Source organism: Diceros bicornis, chromosome 20, assembly GCF_020826845.1.
Source record: "Diceros bicornis minor isolate mBicDic1 chromosome 20, mDicBic1.mat.cur, whole genome shotgun sequence".
Taxonomy (NCBI): domain Eukaryota; kingdom Metazoa; phylum Chordata; class Mammalia; order Perissodactyla; family Rhinocerotidae; genus Diceros; species Diceros bicornis.
The window spans coordinates 48,491,683-48,507,959 of record NC_080759.1 but is presented as its reverse complement, the minus strand read 5'-3'; positions in this window follow the sequence as shown (position 1 = coordinate 48,507,959).

Genomic DNA, 16,277 nt, shown 5'->3' with positions numbered 1-16,277 from the left:
TGTTCCTAACACATAGCCCTGTGGTAAAGCTCTAACCTTACCCAAGTAGTTGAGGGGCTACATATACAATTTTAATCTGATAGAACTTGAGGTTAACTTGTTTTACTCTCAAACACAGTCAATGATCTTCCAAGATTAGGGGCATTAGAACAAAAAGAAGGTGAATGTGTGTCTAGCACTAAGACATCTTGCTTTACATGCTGATAAATTTATCTTCTGTTCTCTGAAAATGGCCACCAGCTTTCATTCGTTAGTTCACTCATTCATTCACTCTTTGTTCATCAAGCCTCTTTGTATGCACCTTCTAAGGAGATGGAAGTGTACTAGCTGTTGAAACAGTACGGATCATCAGTAATGATTTCCTGCCTTGTTTTCATTTATGTCCCTGGGAAGCACAGCCTCTTGCCTTTGTGATTTGCAGAATCCCAGTGTTTCACATTCACCTAGCAGAACTCTCTAAGACGGATCATCACCTAACTTCGAGAAGCAGATGTTTCTTCAGGCTTATTACGGAAGTGGATGCATAATAGTCCCTTGAGGCGGCTGCCTTCTTTACCTTCTAGGGTATTTCAGGAAGTCTATGGAAGATGCTCACTGAATATATCCAAAAACCCTTGATGGACTAATTTCACTGTACTATGCTGGACCCAGGAAATGGTTCTTCTCAAAAGGGTCAGAGCAGACGTACTATGGCATCTGATGTTTTCTTTACCTTCTTCCGCCATGAATAATTGATCAAAAAGCATTCTCAAATTCTGAACAACACAAATACAGAATGAATTATTAACACAAGCTTCCCCTACCTAATCATCTTCTCTTCCTCTTTGGCTTTATCCTCCTCGCCACTCTTATCATGACTCAGTAGAAAAATCTCTATTCTGGGCTCTTCTGTCAAAGAGGTGTGCACTCAAAATGTTTGTGTTGCATTTCTTTATCTGTAAAGGGAGGAGTTGAATTAAATGATTTTATGGCCTGTCAGCTCTGATGGTTTATCATTTTTATATCACGACTTAAGAGTTGGAGTAATTCTTTTTGCCCCAATGCGGTCCAGTGCTTCTCTGAACGAGGATTTGAGAAATCTCCACGCAGCGGTAGGTGAAGATCAATGCTTAGGTTAGAAGCAGCATTTCCACTGATCACTAGCATAATAACATATCCAAGTCATTGGGAGCACTTGTTCACAACTGGAAGAAGATAAGGAGAAAATGAAGTGGAATGGGAAATTACAGCTTGACTGCTCATCAGGGAATTCTCTGAAACAAGATTCTTCCAGATGCTCCTTGTTCTTTTATTGCATCTCCTACCAGACTTCAGGCCTTTCCCTTAATGTCAAAAAGTTTTAACCTGGTGGATATGCTTTGCCTTTACTTTCTTCTTGCCACTTTCCATCTTCATCACTCCTCTCTCTCCCCCACCTCCCTCTCCTTTTTCTTTTGTGCTGCCAACCAATTGGGATTATCCCTGTCTGAAATGGAGCTGAAAGACAGTGGAGAGAGAGAGAGAGAGAGGGAAAAACAGAGGTGGGCACTGTCTAGTGGAAACAGAGAAATACAATTACGAGCAGGGAGCGATTGTCATATATTTACTTTCTCTGCCCCCCCTCGTTCCCAGTCAAAGAACTTTTCACTGAGATGATGTGCACTGTGGGCATGACATAAGACTTGCTGCTGATGGTGGATGACTAGCCTCAGCACATCCCATAATGAGTGTGCAGTCTAGCAGGGTGTGGTGCCTTCAGAGAGCCAGGAGTCTAGGACTCCCAGTGGCTGTTGTGAAGTCAGCAATCTGTCAAAGAAAGTGGAGGAGGAAGGGCAGGGAAAAGGAGAAGTGAGATAGAGAGAGCAAGAGAGGGAAGTAACGAGGAAAAGAGAGAGGGTGTGCATTTGGTTCTAATAGTATTTGCATCTAACTCAGTACATCTCACCCGGGAAAACTTAGCTTGGTCTGGGAGTAGATGACATCAGACTTCAAAGATTTTTTTTTCTTCAGCACCTTTAAAAAGACAAGTACAGGGGCCAGCCCCATGGCCTAGTGGTTGAGTTCAGCTCGCTCCACTTCCGTGGCCTGCGTTTGGTTCCTGGGCATGAACCTATACCACTCGTCGGTGGCCATGATATGGCGGTGACCCACATACAAAATAGAGGAGTATTGGCACACAGATGTTAGTTCAGGGTGAATCTTCCTCAAGCAAAAAGAGAAAGATTGAAAAAAGACAACTACATCCACAAAAATTATTTTATCTAATCATTTTATCCCATGTGACAGAGTCACATATCGTAAAACAGAAGATGTATTATGTATCATTGGAAAACATTACATCTGGTATACACGGGTTCTCACAAATGGTTTCTTAGAGGGTTATGAAAATTAGACTGCACTTTGTTCACTTGGGTTTAACATTTATTGTGAGCATATCATGCACTGAGCCCTGGAGCAATAAAGGGATAAAAAAGACATGGTTTGTACCCTTGAGAAGCTGATAATTCTAGTAGGGTGGGATATTCTTGGTTGCCAACAACAGAAACTACTCTGGCTATTTTCAATAAAAAAAGGTATTTTTAAAGAAGATTACTGGGTAGCTCAAAGAATCACCACACTAGCTGGATACTCACACTGGAACTAAGAGAGGTTGCCACTGCCAAAGGCATGTGGAGAAGCAGTCTGGTTGGGCCACTAGTTGTGACAGCATGCCACTGGACACTGCTGTGGTGGTCACCGCCACTGCCATTGCGACTGAACTCTCACTATGCTTTTTGTTAGTCTCCCAAGATTAAAAGTCCCAAGTCCAGCCTGGTGAGTATCTGCCCCCGGGCTTCATCAAACTTACAGAGTGCAGGATTCTCCCTAAGTAGAGAGGGGAATGCATGCTATAGGGGAAAAAAATTTTTTTTTAAATAAATATGTACTACCTGGATATAGTCATATACATAGATCCATTCAATACAAAGTGGACAGTGCTATACGAGCAAAGGAGAGGTCTTGGCCAAGGAGGTCAGGGAAGGCTTCCAAAGAGAAGCTGAGTAGAAATGACAGGCAGGAGTAACACTAGCAAAGACATAAAGACGTGGAGTGTGATGGTAAATTTGGAAATCTACAAGTGTTTCTGTTGCTAGAGCAGAGGTTTCTGATCTTGGCTTCTCATCAGACGTTGCTTAGGGAATGTTGCTGGACCAACTACACCAGAATCTCTGGTGGTGGGGCTCAGGCAACAAGTGATTCCAACATGCAGCCATGGTTGAGATACACAGAGATGGGACCACAAGGATTTCTTTTCTGCAATTAGTGGGGGAATTCCCACTCTTTTCATTTAAATGTTACTGTTCCTTACCACCACCATCATCATGCTGCAGCATATGTTTTCCCCTTGGATTTTTTTCCACCGGGAAAGTCAAGCCAGAGTCCACTGAAAGTGTAACTCACTGGAAGTGAGCGAAAGGGGGAAAAAAAATAAGGGATTTTAAATACATTCTGGTTTGGAATTGAAAAGGATTCCCAGGAGCAAAGAGAGAGTATTAGGAGGAACTTTTAATCAACATATATGAAGATCTAGTAAATAAACCAAAATAATATCAACCAGTGAAAAGAATTCTACGTAATAGTAGTTTAAAAGTGGTATTGGCCATCCATGACTTTCATCAATCTTCTTAAAGAGTGTTTTATTAAATCTTGCTTCTTTATTAAATAGAAAGATAAATTGCTTTCTTGTCATGGAACTCCCCAAATCCAGATTAAAAGATCTAATTTCAAATTTGCCACTGGAAAATATGGATCTCTACAAGCTACTGCACAGTAAAAATATGCTAAGAAAGAGTATGAGTCATCTAGTCACACATCATCATAAAGAAAACAAATCAGCCTTCACACCCTTGCATATTTAAGAGCAATCAATATACAATCTTCTAGCAGACATCACATCTCCCTGGTGACCAACCATCCTGGTTTCTCCGGGACTGAGGGGGTTCCCAGGAAGCAAAAACCAAGAAAGTCTTGGGCAAACCAGGATGGGTTGGTGATCCATTTCATTGGCTTCTCCTGCTCTGCACTTGGAAAAGGAAAAAAATGAAAACTGGACTCTTACCCGCCATTCGCTCAGTGGCTTTATCCCCAACGTATGTTAGAAGCAGCTGACTTCTACTATTACTGGCAACGGCTGACTTGCTGACACATGGCACTCCCCTACACACTGAGCATGTTTGTGAGGTGTGGCTGATGTCACGGCAATGAGAACCATATGTTGGCGGTTCTTCAGCACCAGCTTAAAGATTTCAATAGAAAGTCTCTAAGACATCGTTACAATGGATTCCCACTGGGCTAGAGCTTGAGTGTTACCCTCTCAAATCTCTGAAAACAAAGAAGCGGAAGAGAGGATGGCTTTGATCTTCCACTAGCTGGCACTGAGACCGTGTGCTTGCTCTGCAAGCAGTTCCTCCCCGTTACTTCAGTGTGATTGGTGCCTATTGCTCAGGCTTTAGGAATGTAAACCGCTCTGTCCTCCTTTGACACTATCTCTATACAGATCTTTCACTGTCTGTGTTGCCTGGAACTGGAGATGAGGAACAAATATTTTCTGCAAACATAAAATAGATGCCTATACTTAGAAGTATGATCAGACACGAACCCTTCTGGAAGGATTCCAAGAGCCAAGAGCATTATATTTGTAGTCAGCATCCCCAAAACTTACGGGTTGGAAGTCTGTAAGCCATTCCGTTCTACGTATAGCAAAGGACCACAGAGGAAAGAGGCTGCTTGTCAGCTGACACTGGAGCATGTCAGCGAGTTTTCGCTTATTCCAGTCATGTGACCGTCGCTCAAAAATGTTTAGAATCAGGCTTATGGTTTGGTGTAGTTATTAAAGCATATTTCAGGGGCCCCACAGAAAACAAATAGCATACTCAAACTGGTGCAGTGCAAGAGTTTAGCAAAGGGTCTGTTTGGAAGTATATGCGCTGAGTTTATGGAAACCAGCAAGGGCCAGTGTTGTATCTCTCTAAGACCTAAAGGGCAAAGAGAAGAAGTAGTTACAAGATCCCTCAGAGGAAGTGACAAGAGTGACCAGCTAGGCATGGTGGCCTTCAGTGGAGGGGCACAACAAACCCATGGTGACTTGGCAGGGAGCAAGCTGAAGGAACAAATGCCTGAATCTCTCTCTCCTCCCACCCTCTGATCTCCCTGCAATGCCCCACTCTCATTGCTCAAGGCCACTCAGAAGCCAGAGAACAAGAGACCAGCGGATGCAGCCCACTCGGATCACCTTCCAGGACTCAGAGCAAGGTGGAAAAGGGTAGAGTGGGCCTGGAAGGGCAAACAGAAGATATCCTCAAATTACCTTCATCCCCATTATCCCCGTTGCACTTCCCCACTCTTGACACACAAGAAGGAATCTGAGAGTTAATCTAATTCAGTCCCTTTAATTAAAATGTAAGCTTAAGAAGAGCAAGGACTTTTGTCTACTTTTGTTCACTGCTATTTCCCCACTCCCTGGGATAGTGGCTGGCATATAATCGGTGCTCAATAAATGTTTATTGAGTGAATGAATAGTTAAGATCACACCCTTAGTCAGTATCAACTATGAGTAAAAGCCAGATTTCCCAAATCTCAGTCCTGCACTTCTTCCTCTATTCCTTTTATGAACAAGCATAGGTTTTGAGCCCTTTCCCCACAATTGATGCAGGATCTGTGCAGATCCGTTCACACTGTTTGCCTCAATTTCCATGGGGACAATGACTCTCCTCTCTTACTTCTTGTTTACTATCCCTAAATGTTCTTGTCTAGTCTCATGACTTCAACTCGCACCTCTGTGCAACTGACTCCCAGATACTTCTCTCTAGTTCTTAAGTTTCTTGGGAGCATCAGCCCCTGGGATTTCTTCCAGGGCAGAGGTTCTCCACCCTGACTGCACACAGGAATCACCGGCAGCTTTTACAACATACCAGTACCCTGACTACACCACAGAGATTCTGATTTTGCAGGTCTGGTGGGGCCTGGGCATCCAAAATTTTTTGACAACTCAGGGGATTCCTTGTGCTCCTGAGTTTGAGAAACACTACTCTAGTCCCTTAAACTCTATATGTCCAATATCTTTCCCCTCAAATCAGTTCTTTTCCTGATTTCCCTCTTTCTGTTATAGAGCCACCCTTTCCCAATCACTCAAAACCAAAACCTTGGAGTTCTCTTGGATTTCTCCGATCCTCCTTTAGACAATTGTTTGTCAAGTCCTGAAGCTTTAACGTCACACGGTTTCTCCAATCCTTTCCCAGCCTGCCATCTCCACTGTTGCCGCTGAATTTGGACCATCATTTCTCCTACCAGGAGCAGCAGAGTGGATGTTCTCACAGCCTCTGGAAGTGAGGCCGCCACTGCCTGTAATCCCAGCGATGCCCTTTGCCAGCTGTGCAACCTTGAGTAAATTACTTAACCTATGGGCACATACTCCAGGTAAAGGCACCTGGCACAGAAATGTTAGTATTCACACTCATAACAGCCTCTAGACAGCTTTTCCTGCCTTTTGTCCCTTCCTGCACTAGTCTATGCCAGACGTTCATTTCTGCTTGATGGCTTTTTTCTGGAGTCAATCTGCATTAATCTAACTTCCTCTTCTCTAAAAACGTCCATGGCTTCCCAGTGACCACTCGGTCAGGTTCAAACCCCTCCTTTGTCTCCAGCGGGACCTCCCAGAATTTCCTCCCCTTCATCTCACTCACCCTAGAATTCCCTGGATGGTTGCAGTCTCCTGAGTGGGTCTACACCTTCCCTTTGGGTCTGCTGTCCCTTCACCCGGAATGTGCTTCCATCTATTCAAATCCTATCCCGATCTTTAAAGTCATGATGTAAATGGCAGCTCCTCCCTGAAGCCTATCCTGATCATGTGATCATATCATCATGTGAAGCTTATCCTCATCATGTGATCACGTGATCATGTGATCTCTTCCTCTTGGTTCCCCCATAGCTCTCTGTCTGTACTTCCCTTTTGTCATTTAACCTAGACTTCCATTGTATTTATGAGGGAACACTTTTAATTGTCCCCACAAATTACATATCAATCTCATTAAATGTCAATCCCCACCCTCAGGGGAGCTCAGCTAGCGCACAGTAAATATTTGTTGCTGTGAGTTGTCCCTCATATCCAATGAGTACCTCAGCAATGGCATTGGCTTCTGTTTAATTTAAAATATAAGAAGCAGAACATAGGAATAATGGCTTCTATTTTATTGAGTATCTGTTTTATGCCAGGCACAGGTGTGGATTATTTCTAATCATTATTTAATCTGAATTCCCAAGTCTCAACCAAATAATCCTGAAGCGAATAAGCCTCACCAGCTTGCACATGCACTCCAATGCCTTGCAAAGTCAACTCTCTGCACCCAAGGCTTTTGGGGAATCACCTCCGGGGGTGGATCAATACCAGCCCAGCCTCTCCCAGGTCTGTTGAAGTGGCCTCTAGTGGCCTGTGGGGCTCAAAGCCTCATGGACACCACACTACGGAGGCTGCCTCCACTTCTCAGGCCCGTGTCCTGATTAGCTCCCGCTGGCACCCAGCAATCCCTTCCTCGGTGTTATATGGGCGGAGCTGACCTCAAACAAGCATGTAAGGAGACAATTTTGGGGTCATATTTACAATCTCAGTTTGCTCCTCCATGAAATGGGGATTCCCAATTTCCTTTTATCTTATAGTAACTTTTTTCCCTTGGGTGGCTTGTCCTCCCTCCTAGAAACCTGGCTGCAGCTGGATCTTCCTCCACTTCCAACACATCTGTCTAGTCCTGAATCCCAAGCATGGCCCTGACTTATGCTTGTCTTGCCACGTGAAGGCCCCCAGCCTCTGTAGGTGTAGATTCAGAGAAGGGGGTTGTTGCCAGGATCCACCCCCCATTCACAGTCAAACGATATTTATTCCACTATCAGCAACCTTGCAAGGAAATACTATTATCCCTATTTTATTTAAAAGCTTCCAATTTGAAATGTAAAATCAAAACAGTTATTTTGCTAAGATGACAGAATCATGGGTCATTTTTTTCTTTCATTTTTTCCCTTAATGATGTTAAATTATTGTTTTCTCATAAAAAAAAAGAATAGAACTCAAGGACTTACTCCATCTCTCACGGAATAGTAGACCAAATATTGAATGTATAGAGGAGAAATTTTTAACTGTATCCCCAGGACTCTGAATATAAAACACCATGATTGTTGTCAACACTCACCTCCAGACAGTCACCTTTGCCAAGAAAGCAATCAACTTATTGAGGTCAAGAGATCTTTCCATATTTTACCTTGACAGTGACCTACCTGGCCTATCTCTACCACTCAGTTCATTGTCGCACTCTCTAGTTTGCTCACTCCAAGCACGTTAGCCTCTTGCTGGGGTTTTTTGTTTGTTTGTTGTTTAATATACCTGACTCCCTCTGAGCAAGGACATTTGCCCCCGCATTGTCCTTTCCCTGGCAAACTCTTCCCCCAGTAGGCCTCATGCTTCCATCCCTGACTCCTCAGCTCTTGGTTCTAAATCCCCTTCTCAATGAGACCTAACCCAACTGATGGTCCCTCACCCTCTCTGAACTTAGAGGAAGCATGTTCTGAACCTAACCCATCAGTCATTAGGGCAAGGTTTCCAGAAAAAATTTTTCTAGAAGTTTCCAAAAAGCTTTTTTATTCTTCTTAAAAACCAGGGATATTGTTCTTAGAGCCACCTCCTTTTCTAAATCAAGACCTCCGGCTATCAGCCTTTACCTAATGGACTTGGACTTCTGGTCTGCAAAGTCAGCCTCCCAGGGATGGAGTGAGGGTGGGGCTGCTGAGACCCACTCCAGAGCAGGAGGGGGCTGAGGCCTTCCCAGGTCAGCCTTGGGTAACCTGGTGATTCAGTGTTGCCTGAGCAAATTTTACCTGCAGCAAAAAAAAAAAAAAAAAGGCCCTATCTGAAACTTAAACCCATCCCTCCCTTCCCTGTCCCTTTAAGTTTCATTTTTCTCTAGCATACTTGCCACTGTCTGACCCCGACACCCTTCAAGAGGGCTCATTATCTGCTGGGCCTGTTCTAAAAACCTTATACATGCTACCTCATTTAACACTCACAGCAACAATGCAAAGTGGGTCCCCTAGTGATCCCATTTCCTAGATGAGGAAACAGAGGCATTGAGAAATTAAGTAGCTTGCCCAACATCATCCAATGACTACATCGGGGAGTTAGGATGTGAGGTCCATGCTGTCTGGCTGGAGGGTCCACAGTTTTTCCCATCATGATTTCCTAACTTACCTATTTATTTTGTTTATTTTGAGCCTCCTCTCACTGTATGGTAAGCTCTGTGAAAGCAAAAAATTTGACTTTTTTTTACTGCTGTATCCCCAGTGCTTGGCACAGTGCCTGGGCCACAGTAGGTGTCATACATAGTTGTCTAATTAATTACTTAGTTAATTAATATACATCTTTAATATCTATTGCATCTCCTGGTATATCCCGGCATATACTCTAAGTGCCTAGTAAACGTTTCTTAACGTAAAGTCGATCCCTAAGGCGCATTTCCCTAACCATATGGCCCATTGCCCTGCTCAAGGAGGAAACTCATAAGCGAATGTGAGGACCAAACTCTTTCTATCTGATTTTCAGCCAAGGCCCCAAAGACCAAGAACACAACAGTAAGTGCCAACGGCCCCCACATTCCAAAACTGGGTTGCGGGCCAAGCAAAGTAGGTTCGAGACTCTTTTCCAAAGCCAGACGAGAAAGAGAAGATCGTGGAGAGAGGCTGAGTTCTACTCTGCAGTCTGGTCCAGCTCTTCTCAGCTCCAGAAACCGAACCTGACAGCAACGGCAGGTTCTGAGAGACACGTGTCAGCACTCATCTCTTCCTCTGTGCCTGGCCTGAAATACAGACAAGGGCCACTCCACAGCACGCAGCCTCAGAGATGGGCTCCTGCTCTCAGCCTGTGCTCCCCAGTCCTCTCCCACATCACAACACCCGACATAACATGATGCTGATGCTCCATTGCAGTTAATCCACTAGGAGATGCAACTTGTTTTGAAATATGCTTTAATTCACATTCACCCTATTCATCCGTGTCCAGGGTCACCCAGGCCCCCAGGCTAGACCTCCACCCTTGACGAAGACAAGAATCACGGTGAAGATCAGAATCATTTTACTGCGATTCGGATCGCAGTAAACATGGAATCGGAATGTCTCCAGCCTCTTTATTAACATGTTTGGTTAGTGACAGGTTAGGGTTAGGGTTAGGGTTAGCTGTGCCTCCTCCAACCTCTACAGAAGAGCTCAGATTGAATAACAGTTTAGTCCATCAAGCAGGGCAGCCTGCCCTTCCCTAGCGCAACTTTCCAGATACAGTCTCCATCTCTGGGCAGCTGCCGGGCCTCCTCACCATCTGTCAAGCTGGCCCTCTGCCCACAGGGGACAATGAGCCAGTGGTTTACTGCATCCAATAAGGTACCCAGGAAGACCCGGATTTGCTAGATCAGTGGCATTGCATTTTCGCATTCCACCCCTCTGGCTGGAAGCCCTTCCTGATCGCACCTGTTGACAAGTGTACTAGTGGGAGAATCTGTGCACCCCGTAGCATAAGGGAGTATCCGCCACCAAGGAGAGTTGGTACAGCGATGGCTCCCGACAGCAGCCCCTACAGTCCTCCTCAGCCTGATGCCGTGTGACAGGAAGCTCAGCTCCAATCGTGTAGTCTATCCCTCTATTACATTATCCAAAATCACCTGGGAAGAATTTGCCAGTGGAGGAGGAATTGGACCAAGCTGACTTGGTTGTCTCCTTGCGAGCTCTGGTTGCATGTCTGCATAACAGAAATAACTAGAACACAGTGTCATCTACAGGATTGTGTGGTTACTTTAATTACCAATTTGCTTCATGGTATAACTTCTCAAGTGAGGGAGAGTCAGTGTATAGAAAAGACGCTGCCTCGGACATCCAATTAGCCACATTCCCATCAGCTTGTTTTCTGTCTCAGGGCAGAATGTTTGCCACATGGAGGTAGGGGGGTGCGGGAGGTAGGATTGGAAAATAGGGATAAAGAGAGGAGAATTAAACAGAACAGTTGGCAATCAAATCAGGATTATGATGAACTTGTCTCTACGCACCATTTAATAAAAAAGAGAGAAATATGCATTTTCTAGGCCACTTTGGACTTCACTAAAACACCCGTGGAGGTTGCTCAGCCCTGTTGAGCTAATCAGGTAGCATTTAGAACATTGAATAGAAACTTACTTCTCCCACAGTGTGAGAGGAAAAGAGTCCAGTAGCTTCAATGTCATCCTTACAAAAATACACAGTGCCAATTTGGAGGTACTGGGAATGGAGCCGAGTAATGGAATGACTCCCAGGCGTATACTACTTTTGGGGGACAAACTGCAGTGAACATGGTTTAGCAGATTTACGATCCCACCCAAGAATCTATGGGAGTAGCCTTTCTGGAGGTCCCGTAAGGCCAATAACACAAGACCAGGCCCCACGGGGCCGGCCTGGTGGTGCAAGTGGTTAAGCGCGCACGCTCCGCTGCGGCGGCCTGGGGTTCGCCAGTTCGGATCCCGGGTGCGCCCAGACGCACCACTTGTCAAGCCATGCTGTGGCGGCGTCCCATATAAAGTGGAGGAAGATAGGCATGGATGTTAGCCCAGGGCCAGTCTTCCTCAGCAAAAAGAGAAGGATTGGGCCGATCTTCCTCACACAAAAAAAAAAAGACCAGGCCCCAAGGCGGGCCCTTGGCCTTGCTCTATTCTGAGGCCACAGGAGGTAACACATACCCCAATCAATTCTCTGTAAATTTCCACTTTCATTGCATAAGGTAATTATACAAAAGAGTAGCAGAAATAACTCCCAATTACCTGCTTCCCAAATGCCAGTGGGTCAGTGGAATCAGTGTCTGAATGCAGTGTGCATATCATTTTTAGGGGGACAACTGGGCAGGGGAAGATTTGATCCAACACTTGCATTACCTGAACCACTGCACTTTAGAGCGCTCTTTTGATCCTGTAGCTATTCTCTATTTCCTTTTCCTGTTATGTACTTTCAAGATGCTAATTTATTTATCCGTGCTTCTGTGAGACTTAAGTTTATGATGGTCAATAAACTGACATTGTTGTTAAAAGATGCAAGCTCTCTGCTGGGGAGCATTGCCAAGCTGGGAAGAGAGGCTCCCCTCTCACTGTGCTAGAATTCTTTTCCCAATCCACGGACGAGGCTCTGGTCACCAGCTTAAAGACCACCGTCCACAGTCTGTTGCCTCGTGACGATGCAATTTACTTTCCTTCAGACAAGAAACCTGACAAAAGCCAAGATGTTGGAGGCCATTAAATAGATTTCTATCCATTAAGTAGGCCAGGAAATTACTTATTCCTTTCACGGAACTTTTCTACGTGAATTGAAATACTCACAAAATGGGCATAAGTGTAGATTATGAAGTAACATTGATTTTTCCAACTTCAGTTTATCTACTTTAAAACATGTTCATACTCAAACATTAATGGCGTATTATTGGAACATCATATCACGGTCTTTTTTGTGTGTGTGTGAGGAAGATTAGCCCTGAGCTAACATCTGTTGCCAATCCTCTTCTTTTTGCTGAGGAAGATTGGCCCTGGGCTAACATCTGTGCCCATCTTCCTCTACTTTATATGTGGGACACCTGCCACAGCATGGCTTGATAAGAGGTGCATAGGTCCATGCCTGGGATCCAAACCTGCGAACCCCTGGCTGCCAAAGCGAGGTTGCGAACCCAACGACTGCGCCACCGTGCCGGCCCCTATCACCGTCTCTTTTGATCCTTAAGTGAAATGGATCCTGCATCATTGGCAGACTTTCTAAATGGACTTAATTGTGATAAAACTATGTTCCTAAAGATCTTGGATATAAAAAGGAACATCTTGATGGGAAGGACATGACTACCCAGATCTAGGAAATGGCTTGTTCCTAAACCACATGCTCCCTCCTCCCCTTTGATTCCCACGTAAATTCTTCAACCTAACTTGGGTCTCTCCCTGGGACTAAAACTATCCAAAGGAACCTCCTCCGATAAGCCTTCCTTATTCTGATCACACTCACTGCTTTACTTTCTTGCACAGAGGTCTTAAATAACCTTGCTACCAAACATTTCTCCCATCCCTTTCTCATTTATTTTTATCATTAAAGCTTCCAGCTTCTAGAAGAGCATCTCAGATGAGCACTTCCAGACGCGCTTCTCCTGCATCCTCTCCCAAATCGAGCATGTGTGCTTTGCTCCACTGTGACTGCAGATACACACTCTGAATTTCTCTTGTGTCTGTGTGTGCACACGCTCTGTGTGTGATGTTTCTCCAACTTGGTTTACAGATTCAGGAATTCTATTACTTATGTTTACATCTCTACTCGCCTAGGGCCTCTAAGGCAGTAGATGCTCAAGACGATGTGCTCATCAAATGAACTGAATGATGGGGAGACTCTCATGAAACCTTAAAACTCAACTCCAGAGCCACCCCTCTCATGAAATCATCCACCGTCCCAAGCCCATGTTAGAATTACACTTCCCTTCAATTGGGTTTTCCTTCATTTGAACACTTCCTCCTTTATTGTAGTACTTACCACATACTCTGTCTTATCAAGTTGTGCATGTTTCTCTCCCCTCTGGGCCAACCGTGTACACCAGTACCAGCTTTGCATGCCTTATCTCTAATCCACATAACGATCATTCCATGGAGATATTACTATCTCCATTTTAAAAACCAGAAAAATGTAGCTTATAGAGACTAAAGTAATAGATAGTGAGTAAGAAGCTGAGCTAAGATGTTTTTTCAAGGTAATACTTCTGCCCCTCTCCTGGTGCTTTCTTTCAAGAGAAGGAAACCTATTAGTGAAACACCCCAGGCCTCTCTATGCCTCCTTACTTCTTTCTCCCCAGGGGAGATGGAGCGTCTCAATGTGACGGTTTAGTTTGGACGAAGAATCTGAACATGCTTTCTTCTTTTCTCCCCTTGCTTTCCCTTCCATTCCTCCACGCAGAGAACATTGATTTTTGACCCTATGCACCCTAAGTCTTCTGGAAGTAGCCCCAGCTCCTATGGCCAAAGGCATGAGGGCTTGTAGTTGGGGGGATATAACCAAAAATGTACCAATATCTGGCACAAGAAGTCAGTAACCTTAGGGAAAAGACAAGAAGTAGAATTTCAAGGGGATAAAATATATGTAGAGTATCAAGCCAGAGAAGTGGCTTTGAGCCTCCAATTTTAGTGTACGAGCAGGTGTTTTGACCCTCAGAAGTTTGTAGAGGCTTATCCACAATAGTTAACACGATTGTGCAGTTGGATTTTAAGCACGGCAGACTGGGCAAAAGCTTTGTGCCTTAGGCTGCATAGTATTGCGCCCTTGGTAAGTGACTGCGGCTTTTGCCGTCTTTGTCCACAAGCCATTGATGAGCAGGGTTGCTTGCACAGGGCTGGAAGCTGATAAGGTCCACAGGCCTCAGCAAAAGAACAGGACAGTGAGGGATTAACAAAGGCCCAGGAGACCAAAACCACCAAAGAGCACAAGGGCTCCAGTGGCGGTGGCAAGGGCACCTCAGCTAAACATGATTCACGCAGATGCTCTCCACAGATGGCGTCTCGTGGGAACTTTGCACACCAACACCAGCTTTGCAGGCCTCAGCAAAGGTGTGGGCCGTTAGCAGGTGAGGGCGGCCGTCGAGTGCAGGTGGTACAGCTTGCCCTTGACCCACACAGCTGCAGGTTTTCCTAAGCAGGGCAATGATTCAACCACGGAGAATAGAGCCTCTTAGACATTAGAGTGCAGAACATGTTTACTGTTTTTAAATTACAGTGCTAGAGAATTCCATTTGCATGACAGAGCACTGAGGGAGGTTCTAGATTTAAATTGTTAGTGCCAGGCACCAGCAGCAAAGCAAACGGGAAGTGCAGATTGGTAGGTTATGGATCTACTAGATGGAGTTACAATAATTACAGATCTCTAAACTTTGCAAGAAGGCAGCAATGCTTCAAAGGCCGCTTTTTGAGAGTGGAGATGTGCACGTGTGGATTGTTCTCTAGATGTGGTAAATGCCCTTGCTAGGAGAACTTTTTCCCAATCAAATTTAAGTTCAGAGTTCGTGGATTCCAGATGACTAGCACAGTCTGGAGAAGACAGAAGCTGGACAATTTTCTCCAAGTACCTTCTGCCAGATTTGTCTGGTTCTCTGCTACTTCCTGGGTTCTAGAAACCTGGTTTTGCCGAGAAGAGCTGCCCTTGGACTTAGAAAGTGGCTGCATTTCTCAATTTCGTAGGTGTGGGTCAGGGCTGTGATACTTAGGTGTGTCCTACTCCCTCTTTAAACTCTTTAAAAAGAAAAGCACTCGGTGACTTTTCACTGAACAAATGCCGCTTCTGAAGCCTAAAAGGAACGGTGTCCATTCCAGGTAGAACCAGCCCAGGCATCTCCCCAGACCTCAGACATCAAAGGATGGCCTCCAACCCTTTCAGGGGGTCTGCCAGGTCAAAACTATTTTCTTAATAGGAGTAAGATGGTATTTGCTTTTTTCATTTGTTGACGTGTGCAGTAATGGTGCAAAAACAAGGGTGTATAAACTGCTGACACTTTAGCACAAATCAAGGTGTGGCACCCAATTGTACAAGTAGTCATTGAATTCTTCACCACCACACACTAACAAAAAAATTTTTTAAGTCCACTTTTCCTTAAGAATGTCCTTGACAAAACTGTAAAAATTATTAATTTTATTAAGTCTCATCCCTTGAGAACACATCCTTTTAATATTCTACGTGACAAAATGGAAAGACCACATGGAATACATTTGCTATGGATGAAAGTATAAAGGTTGTCTTGAGGACAGGCACTTGTACAATTGTCTGAATTCAGAGCTGAACTAGCCTTTTTTTTATGGACACCTTTTTTATTTAAAGAAATTACTATTATTCAAACTTGGGTATTTGGCAACTATTTGCTCAAAAATGAGCAAAGAGCCTGTCAGTTCAAGGAAAACAGCTGACAATAACTGTCACCAATGGGAAAATTCAAGCAAAAATTAGAATTTTTAAAAACGTGTATACACCACCATAAGCTTTATACTTTCTTAATCTTAAAGACTTTTCTGATGAGATGGGTAGTGATATTAACAAATGTGATTTTTTGATATTGTATAGTGAAATATGTCAACATTCAGGAGATCTGCCTCACTTAGTCAACCAGCATTTTCCAAATGACCAAAATATGATATTAACAAAATTACGCATGGATAAAAGATCCTTTCAAAATGCAAGATAGTCCAATGGATTTTAATGTAACAAAG